Raw genomic sequence first — 9,865 nt, forward strand, 5'->3', positions numbered from 1 at the left:
GGCTTGCTTTTACAGGCAGATTGGGGAAATGGGTCATTTGCATGCATGCTGTCATAGGATGGGGGTAGGGGAGAGATGGGGAGAAAATTTGGAATTCAAAATCTTATGGAAGTGAATGTTGAAAACTGAAAATAAATATATTACCTTAAAATTTAAAAAAAAAACAAAGTGAATATATATGTATATATATATGATAATAAAATAGAGGAAAATAGTACAACTAAGAAGGTTTTATACAAATAAAAACAATTGTGCTGAAATTAGAAATTAAATAACTATGGAAAATACTGGAAGTTTCTCTGAAAAAGATAAGATTTCTGTGAAATATCGGGACTTATTCAAATATATAAGCAATTCACAAATAGATAAATGGTGTAAACAGATAGTTCTCAAAGGAAGAAATGTATGAAAATGTATGAGTTGTATGAAAATTTAGAAATATATGAAAACTTGCTCCAAAATCACTAATGATTAGAGAACGAGATTGCATAATAAGGAATAAGACACAAAGTTCTGGACTCAGTGAATATGGAATTATTATTATCATTATAATTATTTATTAGCTGGACTTATATGTTACAAGTATTTTGTTTTCCCTTTATTTTCTCCCCCTCCAATGATCATGGTGGAGGTGGGAAGAAGGAAAAATAATTGTTTGATAATATTAAAAATTAATTAAATTCAATCTTCCTAAGAATTATGGAAACCCCTAAGAGGAATGGGCTGTCATGGAACCATGAGCAGATTGTAGTATAGTGGATAGAGATCCATACTTGCAGTCAAGGATATCTCAAATTCTGCCTTAGATACTTACTAGCTTTGTGATTCTGGGAAAATCACTTAACCTTTGTGATCCTCACTTTTCTCATTTGTAAAAAAACAATTATATTTAATTCAAGAATATTGTGCAGATCAAATGAAATCACACACACATGTGTATATCACTTTGTAAATCTTAAAGCAGTATGCAAATTGTAGTTTTATCCTCCACCACCGCTAGCATAATCTTAATGATCATTATTGAAATAAATGTTCTATCAGGGCGGCCGTCCTCCCTCCCTCCTTCCTGCAGCGCTTCCTCAAGCTCCCTGCCTCTGACCCAGCTGTGGCCTCATCGTCACCCTGCCCAACCCTAGCGCCATGAAGCTGACTGACATTGTGCTGTGGAACTTCCATGTGGCCAAGGTGTTCCCGGAGAACTCGGATAAGATCAACTGCTTCAACTTCAGCCCCAATGGCGAGATGGTCATCTCAAACAGCTACTGACAACTCCTTTGTGCTATATGACTTTCAGGAGGGCAAACCAAAGAGAACACTGTACAGTAAGAAGTATGGAGTGGACCTAATCAGGTACACACATGCAGCAAACACTGTAGTGTATAGTTCTAACAAAATAGGTGATACAATCCTTTACCTGTCCTTGCATGATAACAAATACACTACTTTCCCAGGCACAACAAAAGGGTGGTAACCTTGTCCATGTCACCAATAGTGATTAAACCAAAGGAATCTGGGATCTTCTGTCTCCTAACTGCCAGGGTCTAATTCATCTTCAAGGAAAATCTTTTTGTTCTTTTGACCCAGAAGGGTTAATTTTTGCTGCTGGCATTAATTCTGAAATGGTTAAATTTTATGATCTTCATTCTTTTGATAAGAGGCCATTTGCTACCTTCAAAATGCAGTATGACAGGAACTCTGATTGGACAGGCTTAAAGTTCAGCCATGATGGCAAACTCATCATTATATTTACCAATGGCTGTTTCATCCACCTGATTGATGAATTTAAGGGAACAGTAATGCATATATTTGGGGAGTATAACAACAGCAAAGTTGTCACACTGGAAGCCTCCTTCACTCCAGATTCACAATTTATTTTGAATGGCTCTGATGATGGTAAAATTCATGTCTAGAATGGAGAAAATGGCATAAAGGTGGTTGTGTTGGATGGGAAACAAACTGGTCCCATTTCCTGTTTGCAATTCAGTCCCAAGTTCATGACCTTTGCCAGTGCATGTTCTAACATGACATTCTGGCTGCCTACCACTGATGACTGATCATTTGTCAGCAGTGTCTGCATATTGAAGGGCAGCCACTAAGAGGAGGAAAGGGACTGAGAATTGGGATTATGTTGTTCTCCTGACCTGAAGCATCCTTCTACCCAGCCCTTCTCATGGACCTCCTTTGCTGCATTCCTTCAAAAGGACTCTCGGTGCTGCAGACCTGAAGCTGGATCTAGATTTTCTTGTTGTGGCCTGTATCAAGCTCTTCTCAAGGGGTGAGCTATGTCAGGCTCATGAGCATCAGTGTGGACCCTTGGCATAGCCTCCTCTTTTGAATGTGTAGGGAACATATAAAATCTTGACTCCACATGTTTTCTTTCCTGCACCCTGTCCCCATAAACGCATGGAAATCTAGTTCTAATTTTGAGGTACTAGTGCAGTTTCCATTTTTCCCTCTGCATGTGTCATGATTGAATTTTCCCAGTATTGTTGTGGCTTTAATTCACAGCCATCATGTTTCTTCTATGCCAGAAGTTTAAAAATAATCAGTTTGGATGTCTTAGGTACAGAGGGAAGGACAGAGCTATGTAAGATGTTGGTTTGCAAGAACTCTGCAGACCATTAGGGTGAGGGTGCCAGGTATGGACTTAGTTGTGAGGCTAAATCAAATTTGGTTCAGTCTGTTTCTCACTGATGTGGGGAGCGTAGAGAGGCCAGGGAGTCGTGAAGAGGTAACAGATCAAGTGCCTCGAGTAGTCAAGGAGGTTTATTTCCAGAACAGACAGGGGGCCAGCCCTGTGTAAGCAAATGGCAGCTGAGCTGGGGTACAGTCAGGTTGTCTCTGTCCGATGATCTTTTGTGTGTACATATTTATGAGGGGGTGGGGGATGGGAGCCTATTTTTTTACTTTAGAAATCAATAACTCTTTCATGTGGGCCAGGATTGTGGAATGAGTCCAAATTGTTTATGCTGATGCTTTCTTTTCTCTACCCTCCATCCCCCACCAAAAACAACAACAACAACAACAACAAAAACCAACCTGTAAATAACTTGAAGATAGTCCTCTCCTCTTCTCCAACCACCCAAACCCACAAAGCTGATTCTGGGCTTGTGGTTTTGTTAGTATCTAGCCTTTTTATATGACTTTTTTCTTCTTTTACATTTCAGCTCTGTGTGTGCACTTTGGTTTTAAACAAAACCCTACTCATTGTAACAACAGGCTTTAGTACAATAGTCTGATTCTTGGTGTTGTCAGTTCTTTAGCTGAGCCACAGGAGAAGTGCTTTCACCTTTGAGTTGAGGAGCAGCCTGCTTTTCTGCCTGAGAGTGTTGCCACAAGTGTTAAAAAGTTTTTCCTCTTTTCCTTCTTCTGTTTTTCAGTAGAGAACAAGCATGGTTATGGCCTAGCCTGGAGACCATTGATTGGCTCCTTCAGGTGATCACTTGGTGAGCTCACAAGAGTGACTCCTCTGTATTTTCCAAGTCTTTGGAGTGGAACCCTCTCCAGTATTAGTCCCTGTTGTACTTTAAACTGTTCTGTCTTTGTGCATGTGGTGTGAACAAAAGTCACTCTGCATGATAATATCTCAGAAATTGTGATTCCCAAACCAGTGGTTTCAGTTCATAAATAGTCTATGTGCTAATTATATTGCACACACTTATGCTTGTATCCATGTTCTTTGCATTCTTTTAGGGCTAAGTAAGAAGAGAAAGTCAAAAAAAAATCTTCCATCAGACTCTGATGTCAACATGTCAGGGATATTGCTGAGGAAGTTCATGTTTAAGGATTCATTGGACTAGATAACATGAAAGATCCTTCCCAACACTGAGTTCTTATGACTTATTTAGCACTTCACACTGAGAACTTCAGTAAGAACTAGTTTATAATAGGTCTATAATAGGTGATTCCTAGACTGAATTGAATTGACATATTTGGAAAGGGAAATGGAGGAAATTCATTGTTTGCTTCCTGTGTCAATTTGTTTGGTTCTACATTGTAAAATACTAAGGTTTACATGTATATTTGAATTTTAGTCTCTATTATAGATTGTTGAGTTTCTAATAATTTTTTAATTTATTTTTTAAAATTTCCAAATGGAAATGGAATACTGGAACATATCCTTGCTCTGTGCCATATGTCACTGCAAGTTAAGAAAGTTATCAGGAGCTGAGGATAAACATGACTAGATAGCCTGAGAATTCTGATTTGAAATTCGTTGAAGTCCTTTGGGTGATGTGTGGCTCAAGTTAGAAAAAACAAAATGGGCTCTGTATAAATTTGTTAACAATATGACTAATGCCTAAGATGATGTATAATTTCATGAGGAAGAAGTAAAGAATATATGTTAAAGTCTTCTAAATTCAGTGTTTATTCATATAAAATAATTGATTGCTACCAAAAACATATAGTATGTTAAAAGTTGTTTAAAAGCTTTAAAAAGTTTTAAGGTTTACTGTATGTCTATGCACTTTTTTATTAATTATTTCACTTTGTCTTAATTTGAAAATTAATGTAAAGGAAGACTATTGTGGAGATAGAAATGCAAATTTTAACTAACGAACTAGTTATAACTATGGTCCAAGACAAGAATCATAGTAGCAATAAGACTAATGCTACTGAGTTGCTTGAACTATGGATATTCTGGTTCTTAAAATACCTCTATCCCTGGGCCATATTGACCTGGTGACATGAAGTAACAGGTGATTGTTGGAGGGCTATGAGAACCAGAAGCTGGGACGGTCCTGATTAGTATGTTGCCCTCATTTTGCCTATCTTTGATTTTTCCACTATGCCCCCAATAAAAGCCTTTTCTCTCTTTTTTCCTCCAACCCCATAAGTTTTTTTTAATTGTTTTTGTTTGTTTTTGGCAATCAGTGTTAAATGACTTGCCCAGGGTGTAGCAGCTAGTGTGCATCTGAGGAAAGATTTGAACTCAGGTACTCATGACTCCTGGGTTGATGCTGTCCACCCCATAGGTTTTTAGGTTTCTTTTATGTGATATCTTCCTCTGTGAGATTGTAAGAAAAACCTTAGCTCAAAAGGCCTCCGCCTCCAGGTCTATCTCCAGTCATCTTGATATATGTCTAGCCACTGGACTCCAGTGTGTCCATCTTTCATTTTGGAAGAAAACCATGACATCAGAGAAACAATGACATGACTTGCACTTGATTTTGTTTTGAATGAGGGAGGGCTATGCAAGGTCACCAGACTCACTTTCTCCTCCTGAGTCACCTGGATCCAGAGGCAAAAATGTTCATCAGGATGATGAGAGATGGCCCAGGATGCAATAGGAGACTTTGGCCTTTTTCAGCTAAGGTCTACTCAGGTACTCAGAGTGAGGTGATGCCAATTCAATAAATAGGCCTCTTTAAGAAGTACTCGGGGAATGGCCTCTTTAATGAACAAAAGAAAAAATAGCACTCTAATGACTGGAGAAGAACATGAGGTTGATGACTCTGCACAGCTCTGCCTCATTTAAATCCAGTTCACTTGCAAGTCAAGACATCACCCTCCTTATGTCATTGGTCCCCTTTAAGAATGAAGGATGGACAACAACAAGGTCTTGGAGGGTAAGGATTATCTTTTCTTTTTCTATTTGTATGCCCAGCGCTTAACACAGTGCTTAGTACATACTGCCTAATAAATGCTTATTGACTATTACTGACTGGCATGAACAGTTTTGTTTTTAAATTGCTGTTGAAATCTTAGTCTCCTGTAGCAGTTAAATATTGAGAATGTATCAAGTTCCTTTAAGGAAAAACTAGTGTAGCCTACATGTCAGATATTATTACTATCACTATAATGTCCCTTCACAGAAATTTAATTTAGTGCATCATAATGGTATTGAATTGTCCCTGGGTATTTGAAGTCTATACCAGAAAAATTTAAGTTCTGGCAAGTACTACAAAGTTGAAAAAGATTACAATATGGGGCCAGGGGCAGACTAATTCTGTCAACTTAGCTAAATGTGGAGGGACTCATCATCAGAAATTTGAATACATATTAATAAATTCTTTGACCATGGCAAGATGCCTTAGGTATGTGAATTTTTAATAGAATTTTTCACGATGGTTTTCAAAAACTTTTTTTATGATGTCAGGAGCTATGTTTAGAAATTTATCAATCTTGGTTTTTGTTTGTTGTAAATATAGTACAGAAATTATAGGTGATGGCCAAAAGTTAATGTGAAGAGAGAGGAAATGTTGGGCTTCTTACACATAGATAAATAGTTTCTGGTTAGGTTTTTTAAATTTATTTTTAGTTTTCAACATTCATTTCCACAAAACTTTGGGTTCCAAATTTTCTCCCTATCTCTCCCCTCCCCCACCCCAAAATACTATGCATTCTGATTACCCCTTCGCCCAATCTGCCCTCCCTTCTGTCACATCCCTGCCTTCCCTTATGCTCATCTTCTCTCTTTTTTTGTAGGGCAAAATAGATTTATATACTCCATCACTTGTATTTCTTATTTCCCAGGTGTATGCAAGAATAATTCTCAACATTCATTCTTAAAACTTTCAGTTCCAATTTTTTTCCCTTCCTCCCTCCCCACCCATACGCAGGTAGTTTCATATGTGTACCTTTGCAAAAGAGTTCCATAATAGTCATGCTGTGTAAGACTACTTATATTTCCCTCAATTCCTATCCTGCCCCCCCATTAATTCTATTCTCTCCTTTGACTTTATCCCTCCCCAAAAGTGTTTGCTTCTAATTACTCCCTCCTCCCCTTTGCCCTTCCTTCTATCATCCCCTGCACCCCACTTTTCCCCTCTCCTCTGCTTTCCTGTAGTGCAAGATAGATTTTCATAACAAATTGAGTGTTCATATTATTCCCTCCTTAAGTCAAATGTGGTGAGAGTAAGCTTCACTTTTCCCTCTCACCTCCCCCCTCTTCCCCTCCACTGAAAAAACATTTTCTTGCCTCTTTTATGAGAAATAGTTTGCCCCATTCAATTTCTCCCTTTCTCCTCCCAATATATTCCTCTCCCACCACTTAATTTTATTATTTTAGATATCAGCCCTTCACATTCAGCTCACCCTGTGCCCTTTGCCTATATATGTGTGTATAATTCCCTCAACTACCCAAATACTGAAAGAAGTTTCAAGAGTTACAAGTATGATCTTTCCATGTAGGAATGCAAACAGTTCAACTTTAGTAAATCCCTTAGGATTTCTCTTTCCTGTTTACCTTTTCATGCTTCTCTTGACTCTTGTGTTTGAAAGTCAAATTTTCTATTCAGCTCTGATCTTTTCAACAAGAATTCTTGGAAATTCTCTGTTTCATTGAATGACCATTTTTTTCCCCTGAAGTATTATACTCAATTTTTCTGGGTAGGTGATTCTTGGTTTTAATCCTAATTCCTTTGACTTCTGGAATATCATATTCCATGCCCTTTCTATCCCTTAATGTAAAAGCTGCTAGATCTTGTGTTATACTGATTGTATTTCCACAATACTCTAGTTATTTTTTTCTCACTCCTTGCAATATTTTCTCCTTGACCTGGGAACTCTGGAATTTGGTTACAATATTCCTAGGAGGCTCTATTTTTCGATCTCTTTCAGGAGGTAATTATTGGATTCATTCAATATTTATTTTGCCTTCTGGTTCTAGAATATCAGGGCAATTTTCCTTGATAATTTCATGAAAGACGATGTCTATGTTCTTTTTTTGATCATGACTTTCAGGCAGTCCCAACCTTTTTAAATTGTCTCTCCTGGATGCATTTTCCAGGTCAGTTGTTTTTCCAATGAGATATTTCATATTGTCTTCAATTTTTTTCACTCTGTTGGTTTTGTTTGGTAATTTCTTGGTTTCTCATAAAGTCATTAGCTTCCATCTGCTCCATTCTAATTTTTAAAGCACTATTTTCTGCAGTGATGTTTTTAACCTCTTTTTTCATTTGACTAATTCTGCTTTTTAAGGCATTTTTCTCATGGACTTTTTGGACCTCTTTTGCCATTTAAGTTAGTCTATTTTTTAAGGGTATTAGTTTGCTCAGCATTTTTTAGGTCTCCTTTAGCAAGCTGTTGACTCGCTTTTCATGATTTTCTTGCATCTCTCTCATTTCTCTTCTCAATTTTTCCTCTACTTCTCTTATTTAATTTTCAAAATCCTATTTGAGCTCTTCCATGGCCTGAGACCATGGCATATTTATTTTGGAGGTTTTAGATGCAGAAGCCCTGACTTTTATGTCTGTCCTCTAATGGTATGCGTTGCTCTTACTCATCTCAAAGGATGGATGAAAATACCTGTTCACCAAGATGGTAATCTTCTATAGTCATATTTTCCCCCTTTTTTGGGGCAGTTTCCCAACCTGTTACTTGACTTTTGAGCCTTTTGCCAAGACGAGGGTATACTCGAGGCACCTGTAAGTTCTAATTTCCTCCATGGTGGCACAATCAAGGCAAAGGAGTTTACTCCTATCCTGGACTGCTCTCTGACCTGGGAGCTACCACAAACTTTTCCATCCAGGATCTGTGAGTAGAATTCCCTGACCAGAGTCTTAACTAGTTTCACCACATCAGCACTCTTCCTTACCCCGGGACTTTCACTCAGGGCTGAGAGCCAGATCAACAGCTCAACTCCTCCAGGGTCTTTAGGCAGAGGGCTCCAAAAGGGATGCTGCAACTGCAGTGACTGCTGCCATCTGGACCACACCGCATTCCTTTCTCACCCAAATGAAAGAGGTTTCTCATTGACTTTTGAAGCTGTCTTTGGCATTTGTGTGCTGAGCAATCTGGGGACTTCCAGGAATTCTGCCCCCTGAAGCTTGCTTTGTTCCTGTCCCTGCCATGCCACATGCGTGGCTAAGGTTGGGCTGTGCTCTGCTCTGCACCTTGTGTGATAGACCTTTCTTGTCAGCCTTCCACTCTGTCTTGGACTAGAAATGCCTTTCACTCTGTCTTTTTATGGCTTCTGCTGCTTTAAAATTTATTTAGAGTCATTTCATATAGGTATTTTATGGGCTATGGGGGAAAGCTTGCATAGGCCCATCCTTCTTCTGTGCCATCTTGACTACTCCCCTTTTCTGGTTATTTTTAAGAGAAAAAATAATGAAAATGCAAAGCCCATTTTGATGGAAATGGCTGATTTTAGAGCAATTTCTTTTCCTTGACATGTTCAAGCCTAGAGTATAAAAGCTAACAATAGCAGAGTAAATTTGTGTATGTCTCTAATCACTGATTAGAGACATCAAAGAGAATTCAAGTCTGATCATTTTAGTGCAGATAGGTGTCTATCTTTCTTGTTCAAAGAGCAAAGCTCGGGAATGATAGCATACTGGGACAGAGGTGAACACCTGCCTTCAGCAGGAGAGTTCACAGACCTTAGATGTACTAATTATTTTAAGTGAGTTTTACCCTAAAGCACAGAAGGGATAATGAGGGTAAAGGAGCAGCTAAACCTGAAGTCACATAGAAGAAAGATAAGTCTTAGGCACAAAGGAAAGACATAGCAATGATTTTCCTTTAGGAGGACTTAATAGGAGAAATATTTCAGCAGATTCTAAGTTAATTGTTATTATATTTGTTGAATAGATTGTATAAAGTCTTCAGGTTAGACTCAAGATCCAAGTTGAGGCATCTTCTTCTTGAACCTTTGAATTCTGGATTCCTCTGTCTAGCATCCTCTGAGTTAGCACCCAACCCCTACCTCCAAAAACATTAATTTTTTTAATGAACATTATAGATCTATTTAAAACTTCTTGGAGTTAAAAAGAAATTACAAAGAACAAAATGTTCTTTCAGAAGCCATTTAAATAAAATCATGTCTACTCCACTTGCACATTGGTTCTCTAACTACCCTACTTCCAACTTCAGTTTACTGAGGTGTTTCTCCACACATATGACAAGACTTCTTCACCAC

The 9,865-nt window shown here is 38.2% G+C and overlaps 1 pseudogene; it reads left to right on the forward strand.

Moving 5' to 3' along the window:
• Positions 1-1,102: 1,102 nt before the first annotated feature.
• LOC140524031 (WD repeat-containing protein 82 pseudogene) lies at positions 1,103-2,096 on the forward strand (annotated as a pseudogene).
• The last annotated feature ends 7,769 nt before the right edge of the window (positions 2,097-9,865 follow it).

The sequence above is a fragment of the Notamacropus eugenii genome, chromosome 2, assembly GCF_028372415.1.
Source record: "Notamacropus eugenii isolate mMacEug1 chromosome 2, mMacEug1.pri_v2, whole genome shotgun sequence".
Lineage (NCBI taxonomy): Eukaryota > Metazoa > Chordata > Mammalia > Diprotodontia > Macropodidae > Notamacropus > Notamacropus eugenii.